At 40.8% G+C, this 23,393-nt stretch overlaps 1 pseudogene across 1 annotated transcript; it reads right to left on the bottom strand.

Annotated features, from left to right (window-relative positions):
* Positions 1-6,514: 6,514 nt before the first annotated feature.
* Positions 6,515-22,588, bottom strand: LOC148102612 (perforin-1-like; annotated as a pseudogene). The gene is made up of 3 exons (XR_015719201.1): positions 22,485-22,588; positions 8,950-9,476; positions 6,515-7,685 (listed from the first exon to the last, which is right to left on the bottom strand). The product of XR_015719201.1 is annotated as a perforin-1-like (transcript).
* Between the last annotated feature and the right edge of the window lie 805 nt (positions 22,589-23,393).

Here is a 23,393-nt window from a genome sequence, read left to right as displayed (position 1 = left end):
CAAGGTGATTCAAAGTGCTTTACAGAGACATTAGAAACAAAAACAAATAAAAAGCATAATTTAAAATTGATTCAAACAAACAAACAAACAAATTAACAAACAAACAAACAAAAAAACAAAACAGTATATAAAATCAAAACAGATAAAATCAGAACAGTAGATAAAATCAGTAGTTAAAATGTAAGTTTTGAAATTTAAGCTTAAGTGCAGATTTGGTGCTTTATTCAAATGCAGCTGAGAACAGGTGAGTCTTCAACCTGGATTTAAATAAACTGAGTGTTTCAGCTGATCTGAGGCTTTCTGGGAGTTTGTTCCAGATATATGGAGCATAAAAGCTGAATGCAGCTTCTCCGTGTCTGGTTCTGACTCTGGGAACTGATAAAAGACCGGATCCAGATGACCTGAGGGATCTGGAAGATTCATACTGGGTCAGGAGGTCACTGATGTATTTTGGTCCTAAACCATTCAGAGCTTAGACCAGCATCAGAACTTTAAAGTCTATCAAGGATTCAAGCAATTTATCATCCTGGAAGCAAAAGGGAATGTTAAGTTGTAAATTTAATTGTAATTGTACTATTTTGAATTCTGAACAGTGCTGTATTGTAAATGGTTTTTCCCCTTTGCTTAATGCAAAGACTCACTGAAATTCAATGGCTAACAGCACCACACTATAAAACTTATATTTTCTTGACAACACAGCACCATAACCCAGTAAAAAGCTTTGCTCTTGCAAACCATGAAAACAGAGTTTATTGCTGGCAAGCCCAGCTGCCAGAACTCTGTTGCAATTTGATACAATTTCTTATAATGTAATTTTGAAAGGATATTAATAGCTTACACACAGATGAGTGTTATCATTCCTTTTCTTACTGTAACTAATGTTTGATAAAAACACAGACACATTCAGGCACAAGGAAATTCCAACATGCCTACCAGGATACTGTCACGGACCCGGCTCTGGGGACTCGGGGTCCGTGGGCAGTGGGGACTATGACTGTTGTTCTTGTTGTTGTTATTATTATTATTATTATTATTTGTGTGTTATCTGCACTGCCCCTGTGCACATCTGTATGTAGGCAGGTATGTGTGTGTGTTGCCTTTCTTCTGTGGCCAAGTTACAGGCACCTTCAGCCCTGGGGGCGTGGCCTGACTTGAGGGCTGGCCACACCCGAAGTCCTTGCCGCACACCTGCTCCTCATTTGGGCTCGTCGGGGGAGCTATTTAGATGAGCGATGGAGCGTCCACAGACGCTGGATTATTGCGTTTGACTACACGTCAGTCTTCAAGCACAGTCAAGTGTGAGTGTTTGCCTGCTGGGATAAGTGTGTAGCGGCTGCCTCTATTGTTTTCCCCACAGGAGGAGTGTGGGACGAGAAGGAGCAGTGAGCACGGGGAGTGCAGGGACACTGGGGTAGAGAGCACTACACGGGAGTCTGGGAAACTGGGGATTTATTGTTGTTTACTTCACCACCTTGTAAATAAACACTGTTGCACTGAAGAGTCCGGCGTTTGGGTCCTATTTCCCCATCTCCCCACGGTCTGCCAGTCAGACCGTGACAGATACGTACAAAGAATTTTGAAATATAAACCTGCTTGTCATGTTTATGAAGTACAATAGGAAAGCATATTTTTATATATCCCGGATAAAAGAAACATTGGTGTTTTGTGGGGTGCGTCAGGTAGCCCACAGTTGGTTAGGCATTGAGATGGAGGTAGTTAGTGCCGTAATCATCTTAAATAAGTTTCTGTTAACGTATTGTAGTAATAGCCCTCGAATCAGAGACTCGGGCCCTTTGAACGGAGAGACACTCAGGACTTCTGTCCAGAGGTAACTGGGCTGAGCAGATGTTATTACACAATGAATATTAAATAAACAGATGCAAGAGCAAGAATTCACACCAACACTTCACACCTCACCCTTACAAGTTCTTAAACACGCTGTTTATGTTCACAGGGCGCCGTTCGGTTGAAAATTAGTCCTGCATTTAGTTGACGCTTTGCAAATGTGTTGCACAGTTAAAGTCTTTTGCAAAAGTTTTCTTGTTTATGCAAAAATGACAGTTTTCGATACTCATCAGACAGTGTGGACTTCACAGGAGTCCCACATCAGGAACACACTTGTTTATTTGTTTGTTTGTTTTTCCATGTGCAAAATTTCAAGACAGGAAACAATGCTTCTAGAATGTAGAAGCATGTAATAAAATCGCAGGTCAAATGATGCCAAGTTTCAAAAATGTTAAGCATGTCGTCCTGGGATGTGGTGGAGCGTCACCAGGCAGAATGACTCCAGAACAGTTCAAAGGTATTACACTTGAGTATTTTACTTTCAAGCCACTTCATACTTACTTATCAAAAATTATAAAAAGGAAAAATACTCTTTACTGAGTTACATGTACGTGTCTATTTTCAGCTCTTTGGCTTTTTACTTCTTGAAAATAAGATTAAGAAACTTATATAACTAGTGACTTAATAAGAATTATCTAAAAAGTAAAGGCTTTACAAACATTTTGTAAAAACTTCAATAATATTAGTATTATTAAAATATTTCTCTGCTGTAATAGAAAAACTCATTGCTATAGGCTCTTGCATGCTGCAGGCTGATATGATGTGAAGAATATGTAAATGGCAATAACCAACTAAAAGGTTTTAACCTTTTAGATCCTGTATCCTGATGTTGGGAAATTTACAACTTTGCTTTTCTGAATCTTATATATTCTTTTGTTTTAAACAATGGGGACTAAATTTTGTTATGCTCTTAAAAAAAACCTAGGATGTACTTGTTTTGTATTTTGTTTTGACTTTGGATGTTTAAGGAGATTAAAGACTCCTATGAGTTTTGTTTTTCAAATATGAGTAAATGTAAAATAATTTGACCAAATTGTGTTTATTTACAGGTTGGCTTAGTTCATTAGTTCCAGTGTAATAAACTCTTAATTCTCCAGCATACCAAGACACTTTGGACAAATTCATGATCCCAACTTTGTGGGAACAGTTTGGGGTTAGCCCTTTCCTGTTCCAACATGATTGAGCACCAGTGGACCAAACAAGGTCCATAAAGACATGGATGATGGTTGGTTTGGAAGAAACTGACTGACCTGCAAAGAGTCCTGACCTCAACCCAACAGAACACCTTTGAGTGGAATTAGAGTGGAGACTGCAAGCCAGGCCTTCTGTAACATCAGTGTGTGACCTCACAAATGCACTTATTGAAGAATCAATCAATCAATTTATTTATAAGCACATTTAAAAACAACACAGGTTGACCAAAGTACATAGTAAACAAGTAAAAAGTAGATCAAGCACACACAAAGAACAAAACAAAACTCAGTCACAATTAAAAGCTAGAGAGTAAAAATGTGGTTTTAAAAATGTCAAGGGGCAGACTGTTCCAAAGTTTGGGCGCAGCAATCGCAAAGGCCTGATCTCCTCTGTTTTTTAGCCTGCTTAGGGACAACTAGAAGCAACTTATCAGCTGACCTGAGAGTTCTATCGTATTTTAGAGTATTTTTAGTTTAAAATGGTGAAAAATTCCCATAAACACATAAATTCCTCCTAAATCTCTCCAGAAAAGTTGAATCTGTTACAGGTGGAAAGGGTGACATCATATTAATCCCTATGGATTAAGAACAGGATGTCACCCAAGTTCATATGTGTGTGAAGGCAGACGAGTGAATATATTTGTCAATGCAGTGTACGTAAAGGAAAAATCATCTTCTCATCTTGTTACTTTAATGAATGTCCAGCAGGTGGCGGTGTTGATATAAATTTGCACTATGCTGATCTTATTTCTCAGTTATGGCACATGCATTACAAGCCTAGTGCAAAGAATTGACAGATATAACTTTTCCTGGCTTTTTAAGAAGAGTAACTTTGTTTTTAGTTAAATAAAGTTATTATTTTTTTCAAATGTAAAATATAAAATATATGTGAGTATTTGATCACAACCATATGTTAACTAAATGATATGACACATGCTGTATATTTTATATATCTGTTTGTGCAAACTTTGCAAGACAAAGTGATGACTGCCAACTGCATCAACAAAATTGGATTTTTCCTGCTGCCATGTGAGGGTAAAATATTCTGCTTCATTTTCTAAAAACATTATTAAAATTACAGTTCATTTGAACGGCCACATTTTCTTTTCTAATATGACCACAATGGGTCACCAAACACAAGTAATATGTGCAGACTTAATATATGAATCAATTTGACGGAAGCCATACAACTAATTGACATGAGTCATCTTAAGTTTCTTTTTTATATTATAAGGTTAAAAAAGCACACATAGCATATTAGATAGAGAGAATCACAGTGATCAGATGATTCCCTATGAGTCAAACACTTGGCGATAGTAAGAAAGAAGAAATCCCTTTGTGACGGAGGTGTGGTTTGTGGGCTCGAGGGACCAAGAAGGCTGGCAGGGCAGCTGAAAACCAGTAATTGTGGTCTCTCTATTTCAGTTATGGCGAGACCTCGAAGAGTGGGAGAACAGGTGGAGAACACAGGGCAGTGGAACAAGAATTGTAAATAAACCACGTGACTTGCAATGCTAAGTGATGTTACAAATTTTAGTGCTGGCAACACTCGAGTCTTTACTGGTGTTTACATCCTTTTAACAGGAAGATCTGCTACGAATGGTGCAGAAGGCCAGGGAATAGAAAGCACAAACAACCAATGGAAAAGAAAGGAAAACACAAACTATGGCAAAGTTTAGATACAAGTTAATGGCGTGCAGTAGTGGCATGTAAACACAGCAGGACAAAAAGTGGTGAATGCAGAAGAATTTAATGCTAATAGATCAGTGGAAGTCCTCCAGCAGCCTGAGTCTATAGCAACATGACTAAGATATGTTTGAGGGTGAGCTGAATGACAAAGGATGGTTTGAACCCAAACTGGCAACTGGATCAACAAAATAGCGCTCTGGTTGTTTTTCTGGTTGTAAGGTGCTATTCACCCCTCCACTCCCTCTGGTGCTTTTCTCGCCTTTATCTCTGTAGCTATATTGATTGTGGCTTGTCACATTTGCTGTGTGTCGTTTTTTTTTTTCTCTTAGCTTTTTCCTCACTCGAACACGTCCCTGACTCTTGTTCTGCTGGAGCTCTCCCCATGCTGAAATGGACTTATTCACTCTCCACTATCACCAAGTGCTGCTCATAGGCGTTTTCTCTATGATCTTGCAGGGACTTCATCTGTAAGTTGGCACTATGTAAATAAATAATAGTTTTAGTGAAATAAGTTTATACTTCTCAGCAGCGGCTGTATTTCCTGAGGAGGCTGAGGAAATTTGGTATGTCGGCCAAGATCCTCTGCAGGTTCAAAGACCCCACACACCCCGAACACAGACTATTCACACTTCTGCCCTCGGGACGAAGGTTTAGAAGTGTGAAATCTAGAACATCTCGACTCAACAACTCCTTCTTCCCCACTGCTATCAGACTCTTGAACAGCTGATCCATTTTAAAAGTAATAATAATTTTTGCACATCAGGTCATCTTACATATCAAACCAGCTCTTTTCGCTCACAAATCTATTTAAAAGTTCGATTATTTTGTCTCTATTTATTTATTTATTTATTTATTTATACTATTTGTATTTTATCTGTTCTAGTTCGATTGTAGATATTGATCAGCATCTGTGTGTGGACAGCAGAGAAAGAATTTCATTGCACAGAAATGCTTTTCTTTGTACACATAACAAGAAACATTGCCCACCCTCTTGGATCCAAATGTGTTCTCTTTACTTCAGGTTAAATTTACTCTCTGACATCTCTGCATAATACGTACATTTGTTTAAATGTCATCTTGATACAGTATGTTATTTATAAGTTATTTATATAATTCATGTGTACTTTAATAATTAGGAAGAGACAAAATCCCCTTGGGGTTAATTTCAGGGGTGCACAATAGAAGTTAGTGTTTCTCTCCATGCTGAAATGGACTTATTCACTCTTCATTGTCACCAAGTACTGCGCATAGAAGAGTGTTGGATTTTTGTCTAAACTCTTGCAGGGACTTTTCCTGCAAGTATTGTGTAAATAAATAGTAGTTAAGGGGAAATGAGCTCATACTTCAGCACACCCTCGTGGGTTTATTTCAGGTTTCCTTCAGATGTCATTAATGATACAATTGTTGCTGTTACAGTTGTCCAATTATTCATGTGTACTTCAATAATTAGGAAGAGTTGAATTTAGAGGTGCCCTGGTTCAAATACATGACAGACTTTAACACATCAAAAGTTAAGATAAAAGTGTTTCACCAGATCCATAAAGTGATACATTCTGAATATTACAAAGTAAGACACATGTGTTGTCTTTGCAGATGCTTTATTGCGAGTATTTGGAAAAGCCAAGAAAAAAAAAATTCCATACTATAAAGATTAGAAATTACAGATTGTAATTTGACCAATTCTACTTTCTCGAACGCACATAATTTCTTAATTTTGCAAGAAAAATGCTATACAGTACAAGCAAAAGATATTCAGCATAAAATCGGATTGTTATTTAGTCATCAACTCATTTCACATCAACAGCTGCTCTTAGACTGACTGACTAGCCATACTTCTCCCCTGACGTTCCAAGAAGGACTCCGTTTCTGGAGTAGAAAACGTCAGCCAAAGAGGAGCTCATAGGAGAAGGGATGTACTCCTGACACGAGTACCCACCAAGATTTGGTGCACACTCCACTTCATAGGAAAAGTAGAAAGTCCCATGATTCAGCATGCAGCTGTCGCTCACCTTCCCTGCTCGCAGATCAAATGAACACTTGCCTAACAGATCACTGTTCCAGTAACTGTCCTCGTCATAAACAACAAATCTAAGTTTGTTTTTCATGTCAATGGTGATGGTTCCAAATTCAAATGTTTCTGGCCATGTAGGATTGTCATTATTAGGTATGATAACAGTGCGCATTTTCTGATCACCATATGTCACCTCCACTGAACCCTCTGTCTTACTCCACCTGTCACCATACAGACCCTTTGCATAAAGTTTGAACACCTTTAATGTTGCAAGACCTTTCCGAGCAGGACAGCAGTTTACCTTAATATTCTTGTTACTGTTGCAGACACAAGCACAGGGATCTCTAACATTCAATCTGTGCCCAATCTTACAGGCTCCTGAACATTGTTTCAACATTGCATTTTTCTGAATGTGGTCCTCTATTCCTCTCTTCAGTCCTGCCCTAGCTGGATGATTTTTTGGCAGTAAGGTGTGAAGGGGCTTTAAGCTGTACTTGACCACATCAGGTGTACTTTTCAGTGAGCTAAGCCAGCTGTTATAGACAGAAGGGTCTTTTGCTTGAAAAAGGATATCAGCTGTGTTACTACTTCCACCAATGACCTCTGTGTGTCGCTCACTAAATTCACCACTGAAACTTGGGATAGATAGCTTCTTCTTCTTTGAGTTACAGTGCTTTATCAGTGAGTTAATATTGTTGGGATGCTTGAAACCACTCAAAGCTTCAACTGACAAACAGTCACTAACATCACTATCTGTTAGTCCATTCATGGTTGCCTTGCAGGTCCTGACAGCAGTGATTGCTTTTATATCCCCTCCAAGAAACACTTGTGTGATGTAATGTGTTCCATAAGTGTCAATCACATTATTATATGCTTCCACAGTATGAACGGAATCCACAGCGGACGTGAATTCATGACTCATCTGAAGATTTGTTGCCAGTCTGTAACTGTGGAACATAAAACAACAGAAAAGTAATAAACACTCATCACATTGTGCTTTATTGGTGGTATTTTTCTTTAAGTAAACCTTTTGACTGCCAGAAAACACCAGAAAACATGTCAGAGAAAACCCCAACAATCAAAGAAACCCCTTTGAGCAAGCACTTTGGTGACCATGGGAAGGAAAAAACCCTTTTAACAGGAAAACATCTCCGGCAGAACCAGGCTCAGGGAGGGGCAGCCATCTGCCATGCGTGGTTGGTGGTGAAGGGAGAAAGAAAGGACAAAAGACATGCTATGGAAGAGAGCCAGAGACGAATAATAATAAATGATAAAATGCAGTGAGATGTATAAACACAGTGAGTGAAGAAGAAGCACTCACTACATCATGGGAATCCCCAAGAAGTCTAGACTATTTGCAGTGTAAGTAAGGGAGAATCCATGTCACCCAATCCAGCCCTAATTATATGCTTTATCAAAAATGAAGTTTTAAGCCCAATCCTAACATAATGAGGCTGTCTGTCTCCCGAATCCAAGCTGAGAGCTGATTCCACAAAAGAGGGCCCTGAAAGCTGAAGACTTTGCATCCCATTCTACTTTTAAATATCCTAGGAATCAGAAATAGCCAATAGCAAAGTGCTCTATTGGGGTGATACGGTACTATGAAGTGTACTATGTGAGGAGAAGGATTTTAAATTCTATTCTGGATTCATCAGGTAGACAATGAAGAGAAGCCACTACAAGAGAAATGTGCTCTCTTTCTAGCCACCGTCAGTACTCTCGTTGCAGCATTTTGTATCATCTGAAAGCTTTTTGGAGAGTTTTTAGGATAGTGTGATAATAATACGTACAATAGTCCTAGAAGCAATAAATGCAGCACCACACGACCCCATGCAAAGATTCATATAGTAGAAAGTATCAGGCCAGACTGCCTACATTTACTAAGTGTTAAATGTAAGAGAAACAACAATCATTGTGTTCCAAGATCCTAAATATAGATAATGACAGTGGTTGTCCAAACTGTTAATTTAAGCATTTTCAGAATGTTTTTATGTGCAAAAAAACCCCATTTTTTTATGTGAAAGAGAAGGGAACGATTATGTGACATATTAAACAGTGGTTTACTATTCAGACTCACTTAATATTTGATTAGGCTGTATATGACCCATTAACTAGCTCTAAACTAAATATTTAAAAGAAAGACAAAAAAATATAAATCTCAGTGAATCAAATAAATAAAATATGAAGACAAATATTCATCCAAACACTCACCCATAGTATTGACAGTTGGTAAAATGGTGAAAGAAGGTGTAACGGTCTCGTTTTGACTTATTGATGCCAAAGGTAGATGCTTTGGCGTGGGAACCTCCTAATGCAACCCCAGGCTTTGTCGAAGAGAAATTAAGGTCAGCTTTCCAGTTGTTGAACACCGATGCTGTAGAATCATTGACAAGACTTTCAACCGAATCATAGACCGTGCTGGAGACTTTCAGATTGCATTGGGGGAGGGTTCTCCAGTCCACCACAGCAACAGGGACCTTCTGCTTCTCTCCATTCATGTATCTGTTCTGGTACATCTTACAAGTGCCATTTCCAATCTTCCATGTTTCAGTGTCGATGACATAGGCACCTTTTCTCTCCATCGTCACAATGTCAAAGCCTTCGCCGCCCAAATTGTAACCAGGGACAAAGGGAGCTTTTTCACACTCCTCTGGTGTACCAATGAAGCTCACACGGGAAGGAAGGCACAGGGGACTCCATGCCCAACACAGGAGCAGGACGTGCCACAGCTTTGCCATCTATATGAAAGAGTTAAACAATAAGAGAAGAAAAAAATGATGGAGATAAACAAAGATTAATCAGTACACTAAAGCAATGATTGTCAGACTTCACAGGTTCACATTCGCATTACAGAAGCCATGAAAGTATCACAACCCTTATTATCAGTCATTGGCAGCGACAGGAGAAACAAGAAATAAGAGAGCATCGCAAATCGGCATTAATAACATCAAGGACAAATAAAGAATCAGAACAAGTGCACTAAAATGAGAATGTGCACAACTTAAAAAATAATACAAGGCAGGACTTAGCAGTCTTACCTTCAATGTTGACTCTGCTCTGATCAGCAGCTTCTGACCTGATCAGCAGCTTCTGACCTGATCAGCAGCTTCTGACCTATTTTATAGTTTTAATGTAGGGGTGGAGACCTGATCGCTAATCTCCCAAATATTAACTTAAGAACATCCAAGATAACAATGTGTGAATTTTACTTCCTTCCTACCTCACACACAGACAGTATCATCTTCATATTTTAATGGATGCCCAGTGGATGGTGCTGTAGACATAAATTGGACTTTCTGCGGCTCTTGTTTCTCAATTATGGGATATCCATTGCAAGGCTGATTCGACGAATTGAAAATAATTTGATTAATTTTCTTAACTGTCTTCAGTTAAAGTACCACAAAAGTATTTCTTTCTTAAAATGTTAAATATATACAATTAATAATGTGACTGCTCCATAAAACCATATTTCAAGGCTAAATACTTTGCAACACAAAGTGATGATTGCCAACTGCATAAACAAAATTAGATTTTTCCTGCTGGAAACTTTAAAAGAATTTAAAAAAAAATCCCACAAACTATGGCAAAGTTTAGATACAAGCTAATGACATGAAGTAGTCTCATATACACACATTATGAGCAAAAAGTGGTGATTGCAGAAGAAACTGATGCTAATAAATCAGTGGAAGTCCCCTTGAAGCACACGTCTATAGCAAGGAGGTGGAGACTGAGAGTGACTCCACCATCATTCCTGTCCCCCAAAAGACTGGTATAGACAGCCTCAGTGACTACTCACCTATAGCCCTCATATCTGTAGTCATTAAGTGTTTCGAGCGGATAGTCTCTCAGCACATCAGACATTGTGTACCCCGCTCCCTTGACCACCACCAGTTTGCTTACAGAGCAAATTAGCCCACAGAGGATGCCATCACCGTCACCCTTCACGGAGCACTGACCCATCTGGAGAACAGGAAGAGCAATGTGGCGATTCTCTTCGTGGACTACAGCTCAGCATTCAACACCATGATCTCAGACATCTTCACCACCTTCAAATCCCTCCCCGACACCTGCCTCTGGATCAAAGATTTCCTCGTGGCCTCAATCAGTCCGATTCCCCCCCCCCCCAACTGTCATTCAGAACTGGATCCCAGCACGACTGTGTTCTCAACCCCCTACTGCAGGGTTAGGCAACTCCAGGCCTCGAGGGCCGGTGTCCTGCAGGTTTTACATATCACCCTGGGTCAACACACCTTGATCAAATGATTAAGTCATTATCAGACCTCTGGAAAACGTCAAGACATGTTGAGGAGGTAATTTAGTAATTTGAGCATCAGCTGTGTTGAATCAAGGACATATCTAAAACCTGCAGGACACCAGCACTCGAGGCCCGGAGTTGCCTACCCCTGCCCTACTGTATGCATTGTACACATATGACTGCACACCAACCCACCCAAACAACATCATCGTCAAGTACGCCGATGACACCACCATGGTTGGGCTCATGATGGTGGTGAGACAGCGTACAGGGCCAAGGTAGAGAACTTGTCCCACTTGTGCTCAGGAGGCACAGACAGGTGCATTGCCCTCTCATTATAAATGGCAAACAGGCAGAATCTGTCTCCATTTACAGGTTTCTGGGCATCCACCTCTCCTTTGATCTCACCTAGACCCACAACATCAATCCCCTGGTAAAGATGGCCCAGCAGTGGCTATATGCCTCCATGTCCCGAGGAAGAATAACCTGGACCGGAAGCTGCTGCTGGCCTTCTGCTGCTCCTCAGTGGAGAACGTGTTCTCCTACTGTCTGGGCGTTTACTACTCAGGGGCCACTACTGAGAACAGGAAGACTGCACAGAGGGTAATTAACCCCCCCCACCCCCCAAAAAAAAAAAAAAAAAAATCATTGGCTGCCCTCTGCCACCCTTGGAGACCATGGCCAGATCCTCTTGTCTCAGGAAAAACAGGGCCACCACAGGTGACCCCTTGCACCCCATCCACCACCTTTTTGACCAGCATCCTTCTGGTCTGCGCCTCAAATAGCTTATTCCCCTGGGCCATCGAGACTGTTAACAAACACTATCCCCCCACAGCCCAGCCCATTATATTATATTATATTATATTATATTATATTATATTATATTATTGAAAGAGTGTCCACTGGCCTGTAGGTGTGAATAGACTGCAGAGTCATGGGCTGACAAGTTAGCTCCTCTGTGTTGTGCCAGCCACTTAATCAAAGGTTGTTTGGGCTTCGCAATGTATAAATCATGTCGGTGATGCAAAACCAATCCGGCAGAGGTGCTGACAGCCAGTCCAGTAGGTGGAGCAGACCCAATTACAGACGCGGCACACCTGAGAAGGCCAGTCCCAGTGCATTATAAAGCCACTTTGACTGAACCTCCAGCTTCCTGTCTGTGGCTCATTATGCTCCCTTGGTTAAGTTCAGTTATGGCTGTTGTACCATTTAATCTGTGTTTGGCTTTCTTTACTTTATTTCATTAAAATATCTTAGAGCCTTTAAAAGCCTGTGTGTTGTATAGAATAGATTCCTTAATATACATCAGACTTAAAGAGATTATAGTTTGGGATTGCTTGCAACATTATAATATTGCGGTTAATGGGTGTAAGAATACAAAATAGAAAATAGGCCTGGAATAGGAACAAAGAACTGGGGTGCAGGGCAGGAGGACAATCAACCCCCACCCCCAGGGTAGAAAGCAAGAGTTACTGAGATTGAGGGGCAGACAAAGGGCAAACGGACACTACCTTAAAAGGAGATGGGGGTCAGGGTGTCAGCACCCTTGGCCACTGTAGGGGGGAGGGGACCAGAGGTTATTGTGGGCGACCGTGGCAAAAGAGTTGGCCTTGTAATTGGAAGGTTGCCGGTTCGAGTCCTGGCTTGGACAGTCTCGGTCGTTGTGTCCTTGGGCAAGACACTTCACCCGTTGCCTACTGGTGGTGGTCAGAGGGCCCTGTGGCGCCAGTGTCTGGCAGCCTTGGCTCTGTCAGTGCGCTCCAGGGCAGCTGTGGCTACAATGTAGCTGCCATCACCAGTGTGTGAATGGGTGGATGACTAAATGTGTTTTGGGGTCCTTAGGGACTAGTAAAGCGCTATACAAATACAGGCCATTTGCCATAACTAGCCTTTAGCATAGGACTGCATAGGAATGCAGTGTGCGGATCTCCAGATGCATCTGTAAGAATAATGGGCAATAAAAGGATTGTGTAAAACATGGAAACATCTCAGCGTGAGCTCTACCAGGACCAAAAGAATTGTTGTCTCAACAGTGTGGTCTCCCACTTACTTGTCACATCCTTTGAGCTGGGTTGTGACATTACAGTTTCTTTTATCTGACCTATTTAATAGTAGGTCACCCGATTAACAGCAAAGACCTGGAGGACATCTTAGGTCAACTGAACTCCTCCTCTTGCTGTTTAGATGTCCTGCCAACAAGTTTTTTCAAAAAGGTCTCAAAGACTTTAGAGTCAGACCTGTTACAGATCGTCAATTTTTCTTTATTATCAGGTGTGTTTCCAGAATCACTAAAAACGGCTGTAATAAAACCTATACTAAAAAAGGACAATCTTGACAAGACACAAATGAACAACTACAGGCCGATCTCAAATCTCCCATTTTTAAGTAAGATCATTGAAAAAGCAGTTTCTCAACAGCTCAATTACTTCTTAAAACAGAATAACTGCTATGATGCCTTTCAGTCAGGTTTTAGACAGAACCACAGCACTGAAACCGCTCTGACCAAAGTGTTTAATGACATATGTCTGAATACAGACAGTGGAAAAATGTCAGTCTTAGTTTTACTGGATCTCAGTGCAGCATTTGATACAGTTGACCACAACATATTACTCAAACGACTGGAGAACTGGACAGGTCTTTCAGGAACTGTACTAAACTGGTTCAAAACATACTTAGAAAACAGGAAATACTTTGTATCAATAGGTAACTTCACATCTGAGCAGACAAGTATCACATGTGGAGTTCCCCAAGGTTCCATTTTGGGACCTCTTCTGTTTAACATTTACATGCTCCCACTGGCACAGATCATAAACAACAACAAAATAAACTATCACAGCTATGCAGATGACACACAAATATATATCACAATGTCACCAGGAGACCGAGGCCCTGTACAGGCTCTTGGTAAATGCATTGAGGAAATTAATGACTGGTTGTGTCACAATTTTCTCCAGCTAAACAAAAACAAAACTGAAGTAATAGTCTTTGGCGCCAAAGAAAAACGATTACAGGTCACCAGAGAACTTCAGTCTATACACCTAAAAACCACAAACCAGGCGAGAAATTTGGGTGTAGTGATGGATGCAGACCTAAACTTAGAAAAACACATTAAGACAATAACAAAATCAGCTTACTATCACCTCAAGAATATATCAAGGATAAAAGATCTGATGTCCCAACAGGACCTGGAAAAACTAGTCCATGCATTCATCTTTAGTAGGCTTGATTACTGTAACAGCATCTTTACAGGTCTACCTAAAAAATCAGTCAGACAACTACAGCTCATTCAGAACTCTGCTGCTCGAGTCCTCACTAAGACCAAAAAAGTGGACCACATCAGTCCAGCTCTGAGGTCTTTACACTGGCTGCCTGTCCGTCAGAGGATAGACTTTAAAGTTCTGATGCTGGTCTATAAAGCTCTGAATGGTTTAGGACCAAAATACATCAGTGACCTCCTGACCCAGTATGAACCTTCCAGATCCCTCAGGTCATCTGGATCTGGTCTTTTATCAGTTCCCAGAGTCAGAACCAGACACGGAGAAGCCGCATTCAGCTTTTATGCTCCTTATATCTGGAACAAACTCCCAAAAAGCCTCCGATCAGCTGAAACACTCAGTTTATTTAAATCCAGGTTGAAGACTCACCTGTTCTCAGCTGCATTTGAATAAAGCACCAAATCCGCACTCAAAACTTACACTTTAACTACTGATTTTATCTACTGTTCTGATTTTATCTGTTTTGATTTTATATACTGTTTTGTTTGTTTGTTTGTTTGTTTGTTAATTAGTTAGTTTGTTTGCTTGTTTTAATCAATTTTAAATCACGCTTTTTATTTGTTTTTGTTTCTAATGTCTCTGTAAAGCACTTTGAATCACCTTGTTGTTGAATTGTGCTATACAAATAAACTTGCCTTGCCTTGCCTTGCCTTGCCTATTAATGTAGATGTGTTGACCTGATTGCTAATCTCCCAAATTCTACACTTCAGAACATGCGCGATAAAAATGTGTGACTTTTATTTTCTTTACACCTCATCTAATTAAAACTGTTGTTTTACTGTGATATCTCTGACATCTGAAAAAAAATAACACCATTCACTATCCACTAACGCTATCTATTCTGACAAAAAAGCATCTGTTTTACTCAGAGCCTACTGTGCTTAGGTGGAGCAGAAAAGTGCTCTGTACAACCAGGCCTAATAACATTTAATTTTTCTTTTCAGTTTTAGTTGTATTTAGCTGTTTTTAGTTTAGTAGCTTTGTTTTTAGTGAAAGAAAGTATTTACTTTATGGTGTAAAATATATAGATTTAACAATGGGACTGCTCCATCACAACTACATTTCGAGTAAGTGACACGACGCATTCTGTGTATCATATATGGACATCTATTTGTACAAACTTTGGAAGGCAAATTGATCAGAAAAATTAGATTTTCCCTGCTGGCATAAAAGGTAAACTATTCTGGCTTATTTTTTAAAAAACATGCATGGAGATTGCAGAAGGAAGCTCATGTAAACTGCCACTGTCATCCTAAAGGTGGATGGGCCCATGTCGCTTTTTCAGGCTGTTCCCGGCTGGGCTCCATAAACTAAGGCCCGGCCACCAGACGCTCGCCTTCGGGCCTGGCTCCTGGGCAGGGCCTCAGTAACCCTATCCTAAAGGGGTGGACTGTTCCCTTGATTGTACACTCATAGGGGTCCTTTGAATCGCTCTTTGTCTGGTCCCTCACCAAGGACTGATTTTTTTTAAAAAAAACATGAATGTAAATTACAGAAGGAGTTCATGTGAAATGTCACAATCTCTGTTTTTAATATGACCACAATGGATCTCCAAAGACAAGTCACATGTTTAGACTTAATAAATGAAGCAACCTGCGGTTTAAAATTCAGTTCAGCTGAAGTCATATAAGCTGTTCACGCAAGAGTCATCTCAAGCCATGTTTTAATATTATAAGGTAAAAACAGCATACACTATAATAGAGAGAAAGAAGCCCAATGATTGGATGATTCCCGATGACACTTGATGACAGAAGGAAAGAAGAAACCCCTTTTAACAGGAAGAGAGCTAAGGGAGGGTGTAACGTGCGGTGGAGATGAAGCCAGCCGTGGAGGTGTGCAGGTGGATATCGAATGAGCAACAGCTTTGAACTTTCCACAAGCACTCATTTATTTAAAATATCAAAATAAAAAGTGCCACCTCTACCACACATTACCCGAGAGCACACTAGTCCGCGTGCACACGGGACAATCCATTACAGGGAGAGTGCGAAGAAGAACAAAAAGGGGGTGACACACGAGTCATGAGACAGGAGGCGCCGCCATGTGGTGATACACTGCATTACAACAGCAACTGTTACAAGGGGTAGCCAGGTTTGAGGGATGAGGGAAGGCCAGAAAATAGAGACCATGAACAACAAACAGAAAAAAAGGAGAAAAAAAACAACTCAACCTATGGCAGAATTTAGATACAAGTTAATGACATAAAGTTGTGGCATATGGCAAAAAGTGGTGAATGCAGAAGAAACTGATGTAAATACATCAATGAAAGTCCCCTAGAAGTCCGAGTTTATAGCCACATGACTAAGATATGCATAAGGATGAACTTTATGACACACTTTGGAGAGGCAAAGCATGAAATTTCTTGCATTAGTCCATCCCTGGCAAATGATCTGATGGCAGTTAGGTGTGCCGGAGTTTTAAGCTGTACTGACCACATCAGGCTTTTATTTTTTTCAATGAGCTAAGCCGACATTTATAGACATTACTAGTTCCACCAATGACCTCTGTATACCGCTCACTAAATTCATCCCTGAAACTTGGGATAGAAAGCTTCTTCTTCTTTAAGTTACAGAGCTTTATTATTGAGTCAGTACAGACTACTCAAAGCCTTGACTGACAAGCAATCACTGATTTCTGTAGCTGACACGCCATTCATGGTTGCCTTGCAGGTCCCGACTGCAATGGTTGCTTTTATAACCCCTTGAAGAAACACTTGAATGTGTACCATAGTGTCAAACAAATTATGATATGCTTCCACATTATCGACGGTGAAAGAAGGAAGGCATTTCACAGCTTATTTGAATTCCTGACTCAATGGAGGAGTCAGGAATTCAGGCTGTGGACAACAAGTAACTCTCATTACAGTACTTAACTTTACATTTAAGGACATCTGCAATAAAAATGTGTTACTTTTACTTCCTTCACACCTCATTTGATTAAACCCTGGGCCAGCGTGCAGTGATATCTTTGACATCTTGAGCCTAGTGTGTTTTTAAGTCTGTGGCTATTGTTCACATCGTCTTCAGTTTCAGTTGCCCTATGCACACAAAGCACACACAGCAGTAAGGCAAGTGAGGATTTAAGGTGAAGGTGAAAAGCACCTCAGTGCAGGAGAGATGTCAAGAGGTGTAAAAGACGTCAAGACATAAAATAATGTTACTCTGATGTGCATTACCAAGTAGCATATAATTAAAAGAAAGGAGACAAAATAACAGGTCAATATTAATTTTCAGACATGTCAGGCATGTTGTACATGACAGCGGTAGATTATAACTAAGCAACCTCCTTCATTTGATCCTTGGAGGACACACACATTTATTGTGGGTTGCATCAGCAAAGGCAAACGGTGTAAAACTCCAAATCAAACATGCAGCTGAAGAACATTTTCTGTGGTTACTATAGGGGCAGTCATTATTAACATGTCCATATTACATTTATTGTTAAAATGTATGTTTAATTGACAATTTAAAGTTAGGGTATTTGAGTCAAGCATGTCTTATGTCAGATTCCTGCTGGTTCAGCTCCTCTATAATCATATTGTTTCTTCACCGTTTGTCATGGTCCTGGGCCATGTTGGCCCAGTATTCTTAGTTTTCGTGTGTTTTGTATTTTGTTCTTTATTTATGCCGTGGTTCCTAGGTTGTTTAGTTAAGATGTTCCTTATTTGGTTGCTCCCTGTGTGCCCCTCTGTGTATTTGTGAACCCTTGTTTCCCCTCCTTGTGTTTTATTCCATGTTTCCCCCAGCCCGTTATGTCCGTGCTCTCTCTCCTCCTGTCTGAACCTCTGTGTACTTCCTGTTTTACTTTGACAGTCTCCCGTCAGTGTTGCATTTACTCCTGCCGTGTCTCGTTACGATTATCTGTGTCAGCTGTGTTCCCCGTGTGCTCCTACTTCCCTCGTTAACCCTCTGTGTATTTATGTCTGCGTCTCCCTCAGTTCTGTGTCGTGTTCTCCCTCATGACTGTGTGCCCCTCCGTGTGTTTCCTCGTGAGTCAGTTCCTTAGTACTTCCCAGTTTAGTTTCATATTATTTTGTATCGCCTTTATCCTCTGTCAGCAATAAAGCTGTATTTTGAGTTCAGTCCTGTTTTCCCGTGAGTTTGCGTTTGGGTCCTCTCCTGCCTGCACACAGCCTGATCATGACACCGTTGCTTTTCGCAGCTCAGCACACCTGTGCCTCCAGGTCCCAGCATCACTGATATAGGGAGAGCATGATTACCGTATTGGATCCAGTTCTCTTGCCAGCCATACTCGCACTGCCCCCTGATCCCACTGCACCACCTCTCCTCTACAGCAGAGCTGCAGACTATACTACACTCACCATTTCCTGATCATTGTGCTAGTACTTATCATCATAAATACTAAATACAAGTGTGTCTTAAAGCTGGCTGGGCCTTAAGGACCATAGTCATTTATATTATCAGTGTTTTGGTTTAATTTGTTTTTTTCTGATCACCATATGTCACCTGCACCTTCTGTTGCAGACACAAGCACAAGGATCTGTAAAATTTGATCTACATCCAATCTTACATATTTCTTAATGTGCTGTAGTGTGCAGGGACTTTGAGATGTATCAGACCACACCAGTTGTGGGTTTAAATGTGCTGAGCCCATTTTTGAATAGAGATGATTCTAATTGGATATCAGCTCCATTGTCTCCACTAATGACCTCTGTGTGTTTCTCATTAAATTTACTCATTAAACTTGATAACTATATAAATAACCGGAATAAAGCACACAAGAAATGTTCTTAGTTTTAACTAAGGTAGGTAGGTAACTGAACAGTTAAAAAAAATAAACTTAGCACACATACTTGTAACATTATTCAGTGACCACAGACGACGCCTTGCTCTCACACCACATTAACCAAACTGTCTGTTTTAGTTTATCTCTCATGTGTTTAGGTACTTCACACTGAGACTCATGCCTGACTCATTTACTTGAATGAGGAAGCTTCATTTTGCAGGAGATCTTATCAGTTTTCTAATAAAATGCTTTTATGTGTGACGATATTAAAAACATCATTTTATTTATATTTATTCTTTATGTTGCATATTAAGGTTTTAACTATATGTCCTTCTACAATAAAAGTGCTGAAACCAGTTCCTGATAAGGAAGCAACCTTCAGTAAACTGACATTCTTTCTGATTCTGATTCCAGACTAATGCGTTCTTGTCTGTAAGGCCGTTGTGCGTGTGTTTTGCTTTGAGGCAGCTGTTATGATTCAGCACTAAATAAATAAAATAAAATAAAATTGGACTGAATTTCAGCTGTGCACTATATAAAACAGCTCACATTTAAATAAATGTGTCACTCTTTTAAAGGTTCGTACCACTTCCTCTGTAAATTTATTTCACTTCACAATATTCTTTGCATACATTTTTGCTGTTAAGTGTACAGAATCATTGTTATTTTTATTGAGTAGGCAATAAAAGTGAATGAAGTCTGCTTTCTTTTCTACTGTTAACACTGCACTGGTTTGAGTCTTGATAATAGAAAAAGGACTTTTCAAATTTACATCTATCAGTGCTTTGAGCATGAGATTCTCCAGCAAATCCCTATTGATGACTTGCATATGACACTATTTAGCAGTAAGTATGTAGTCATTCACAGTTTATCATCCAGGGCAGTGGTCACCCAATGATCGGAAGGTCAGGGGTTCGAATCCACTGAACGGCTACCCTGAGGTACCCCCGAGCAAGGTACCGTCCCTACACACTGCTCCTCGGGCGCTGGACTGGTGGATGCCCACTGCTTCACTGAGTGAATGGGTTAAATGCAGATGACTAATTTCCCTGTGGGGATTAATAAAGTATACATAGTATACATTATTGCAATGAAGTGCTAATAGCATTCAGAGTTAAAAGTAAAAAGGCCCATGACAGTCATCTTCAGGGCGATCGTGGCTCAAGAGTTGGGAGTTGTAATCGGAAGGTTGCCGGTTCGAGCCCCGGCTCGGACAGTCTCGGTCGTTGTGTCCTTGGGCAAGACACTTCACCTACCGCCTACTGGTGATGGCCAGAGGGGCCGATGGTGCAATATGGCAGCCTCGCTTCTGTCAGTCTGCCCCAGGGCAGCTGTGGCTACAACTGTAGCTGCCTCCACCAGTGTGTGAATGTGTGTGTGAATGGGTGGATGACTGGGTGTGTAAAGCGCTTTGGGGTCCCTAGAGGGGACTAGTAAAAGCGCTATACAAATACAAGCCATTTACCATTTACCATCTTAGGGGAACGCCCTATCATCTCTGTTAATACTGAAACTGTTGAGTCAAAACTTTATCAGCTCTTTATCTTCTCAAAGATAATTGAGTTTCATGGGAGTTTTGCCCAACCAGTGTATGGTGTACAGGAGAAATCATTCGATCGTGTCCCTCAGGTTTCCTTTATGGACAGGATTTTTAGGCATAGCCAAGTGGCGGAAGGCTTTCACTTGGGTGGTCTCAGAATCTCACCTCTGCTTTTCGCGGATGATGTGCCTCTGTTGGCTTCATTGGGTGATGGCTTCACCCGATGAAGTCGAGTGCAGTCGAGTATGAAGCGGTGGGAACAAGAATCAGCACCTTCAAATTGGAGGCCATGTTCCTCAGCTGGAATAGGATACCTCCTGGGCACCTCCTGGGTGAGGTGTTCTGGGCATATCCCACCAGGAGGAGGCCCCGGGGCAGGCCTAGGACACGTTGGAGAGATTTTATCATTTGGCTTGCCTGGGAATGCCTTGGTGTTCCCCTGTACAAGTTGGAGGAGGTGTCTGGGCAGAGGGAGGTCTGGGCTTCTCTACTTAGGCTGCTGGTCCCCACAACCTGACCCCAGATTAGCGGAAGAAGATGGATGGATGGACAGTCTTTGACTTGAAGAAATTTATTTAACATTTAAACCTATTTTCTGCATATTCCAGCATATAATTATTTTTTTTTTATGTTTACACTCACTCTTTCAAATAGATGCAAGTAAAACACAGCAAAAAATAGATAAAATCAAAGAGTCGGCGGCACTAAGTCCTGTTGTTCTTAAATCTATTTTCACCTGTTTAGAAGAAGTGGAGCAGTCTGAGATTTGCCCGGGGGGATCCGGGGGTTTCTCTGGGAATTTCACGTTCTCGTGGCAGCATGCTATGTGTTTGCTCACATTTGCAGTTAAATTTTTCTCTGTAGAAAGAAGTGTTACTTGTAACACGTTACTGCCCATGTCTGCTCTTGACACTGGTTATCACTAAGACTTGGTGCACACGCTAAAATGAATGAAAAGAAGAAAGTTCCATGATTCAGCATGCAGCTGTCACTCACCTTCCCTGCTCCTAGATCGAGATTAAATCATCTGTCAGAATTATCAACATTAAAGGAGTCACTTCTCCAAACTAATACTGAGGATATCTCTAGTTCTATTCTAAAACTAAAACTTCAATACAATCACATTTGGGATCCAAGTCGGAAGCGATATTCTTAACTTTGAATTAGGAGATAAACCCCATAAATTACTTGCCAGACAATTAAAAGATGTCCAAGCCCAATGGACCAAACATAAAATTGCCTCCTCTACCGGCATATTAATTCCTGACCCAAAGGTCAGGAATTTTTTTTAATTTTTTTAAAGAAGAAACTGAACAAACAGTTACCAATATAAACTTTTGTAAGTCGATTAGTTTTATTTTTATGTAAAAAGGATCTTATTCAGGGGGCTTGTTTTGATGTCTTTGTTTGTCTTTATATTGGAATTCACTAACTCCGTGACACATTTTTGATCATTCTAATTATCATGTACATTTAGTTTATGTTAGGAGTTGGTGGGGTTTCTCTGGTGTGGTGTCACGGGGTCTGCTTCTGTTTTCAGCTCAGGTAGGCGGGGTGGTGTGTCACGGGATGCTGACACACCGGCGTTGCATCAGACGTCATTTGATGGAGCGTTACTTAGGAGCAGCGCGACTGACGTCTGGTGTCGGAGTATTGCCACCTCCTCGAGTGGTAACGTGTTTAATTCTCCGCGGTGTGCATTACGGCCAACCTATGTCTTGGATTTTGTTTGCTTACCTGTTGTCCTGTATCCTCAGCCGGATCCATCACCCGCTTACCTGTCAGCTGTTTGTGAAGCCGCATTTCCGGGATCACTACGGAGATCAATTACAGCGTTTCTCCCACATCCCGAGAATCCTCGCCCGAGCCCGTACAGCCAGTGTGACAAGTGAGCTCTCCAACTCTCCCCATGTTTATTGCTGTTTCTTACCGGTGGTTTGGCGTCTCCCCCTAAGGTTTCGTTTTTCTTTTTCTTATAGATCCACCCTGCGTGCGCGGGTAACCCCTTTCCCTCCGAATGCGTGTCAGCCTCCTCCCCTGGTTTCCCTCTGTTTATTCCTCAGTATAATCTCATCCCGTTTAAATAACTTTGACACAGCAAATAAAGAGCACTCCCTGCATTTTCTGCGCTTCTGTGTATTCTGCCATAGAGTCCGTTCACTCAGCATAACAGTTTAAATACCACTATGAAATTTTGTATATTTTTAATACATGATTACTTTATGTCTTTGTTTCATCTATGTCAATAGCTCAGTAGGTAGAGCATTTGCCCATGATTGGAAGATTGAGGGTTCAAATCCACCGAACGGCTAACCTGAGGTACCACTGAGCAATTTACCCTCCCTACACACTTCTCCTCTGGTGCTGAACTGGTGGCTGCCCACTGCTTCCCTGAGTGAATGGGTTAAATGCTGAGAATAATTTCCCAACAGGAGATGAATAAAGTATAACCAGTGTTGGGAAGGTTACTTTTAAAATGTATTCCATTACAGAATACAGAATACATGCCCCAAAATGTATTCTGTAACGTATTCCGTTACGTTACTCAATGAGAGTAACGTATTCTGAATACTTTGGATTACTTAATATATTATCATGCTGTTTACAACTACACGAATGTACTATTGCTGTGATTTATTACTATTACTGAAGGTCCGCAGCTCCGAACCGTAGTAAAGGGACCTCTGGCTAATACTGTGGGTTCGTGTTGGCCGAAAAATAGCTTTACCTTGTTGTCTGGGTCAACTTTGCTAGCGAGAGACAGAGAGAGGCGTTGAAAGGCTGCTCCAACAGAACTTATTGTTTTTGGAGGAAAACACGAACACGGCGTACAGTCGAG

Source organism: Neolamprologus brichardi, chromosome 6 (assembly GCF_056152115.1).
Source record: "Neolamprologus brichardi isolate AB-2024 chromosome 6, ASM5615211v1, whole genome shotgun sequence".
Taxonomy (NCBI): domain Eukaryota; kingdom Metazoa; phylum Chordata; class Actinopteri; order Cichliformes; family Cichlidae; genus Neolamprologus; species Neolamprologus brichardi.
Note: the sequence above shows the minus strand (reverse complement) of the source record. Positions and strands in the feature narration are given on the sequence as shown.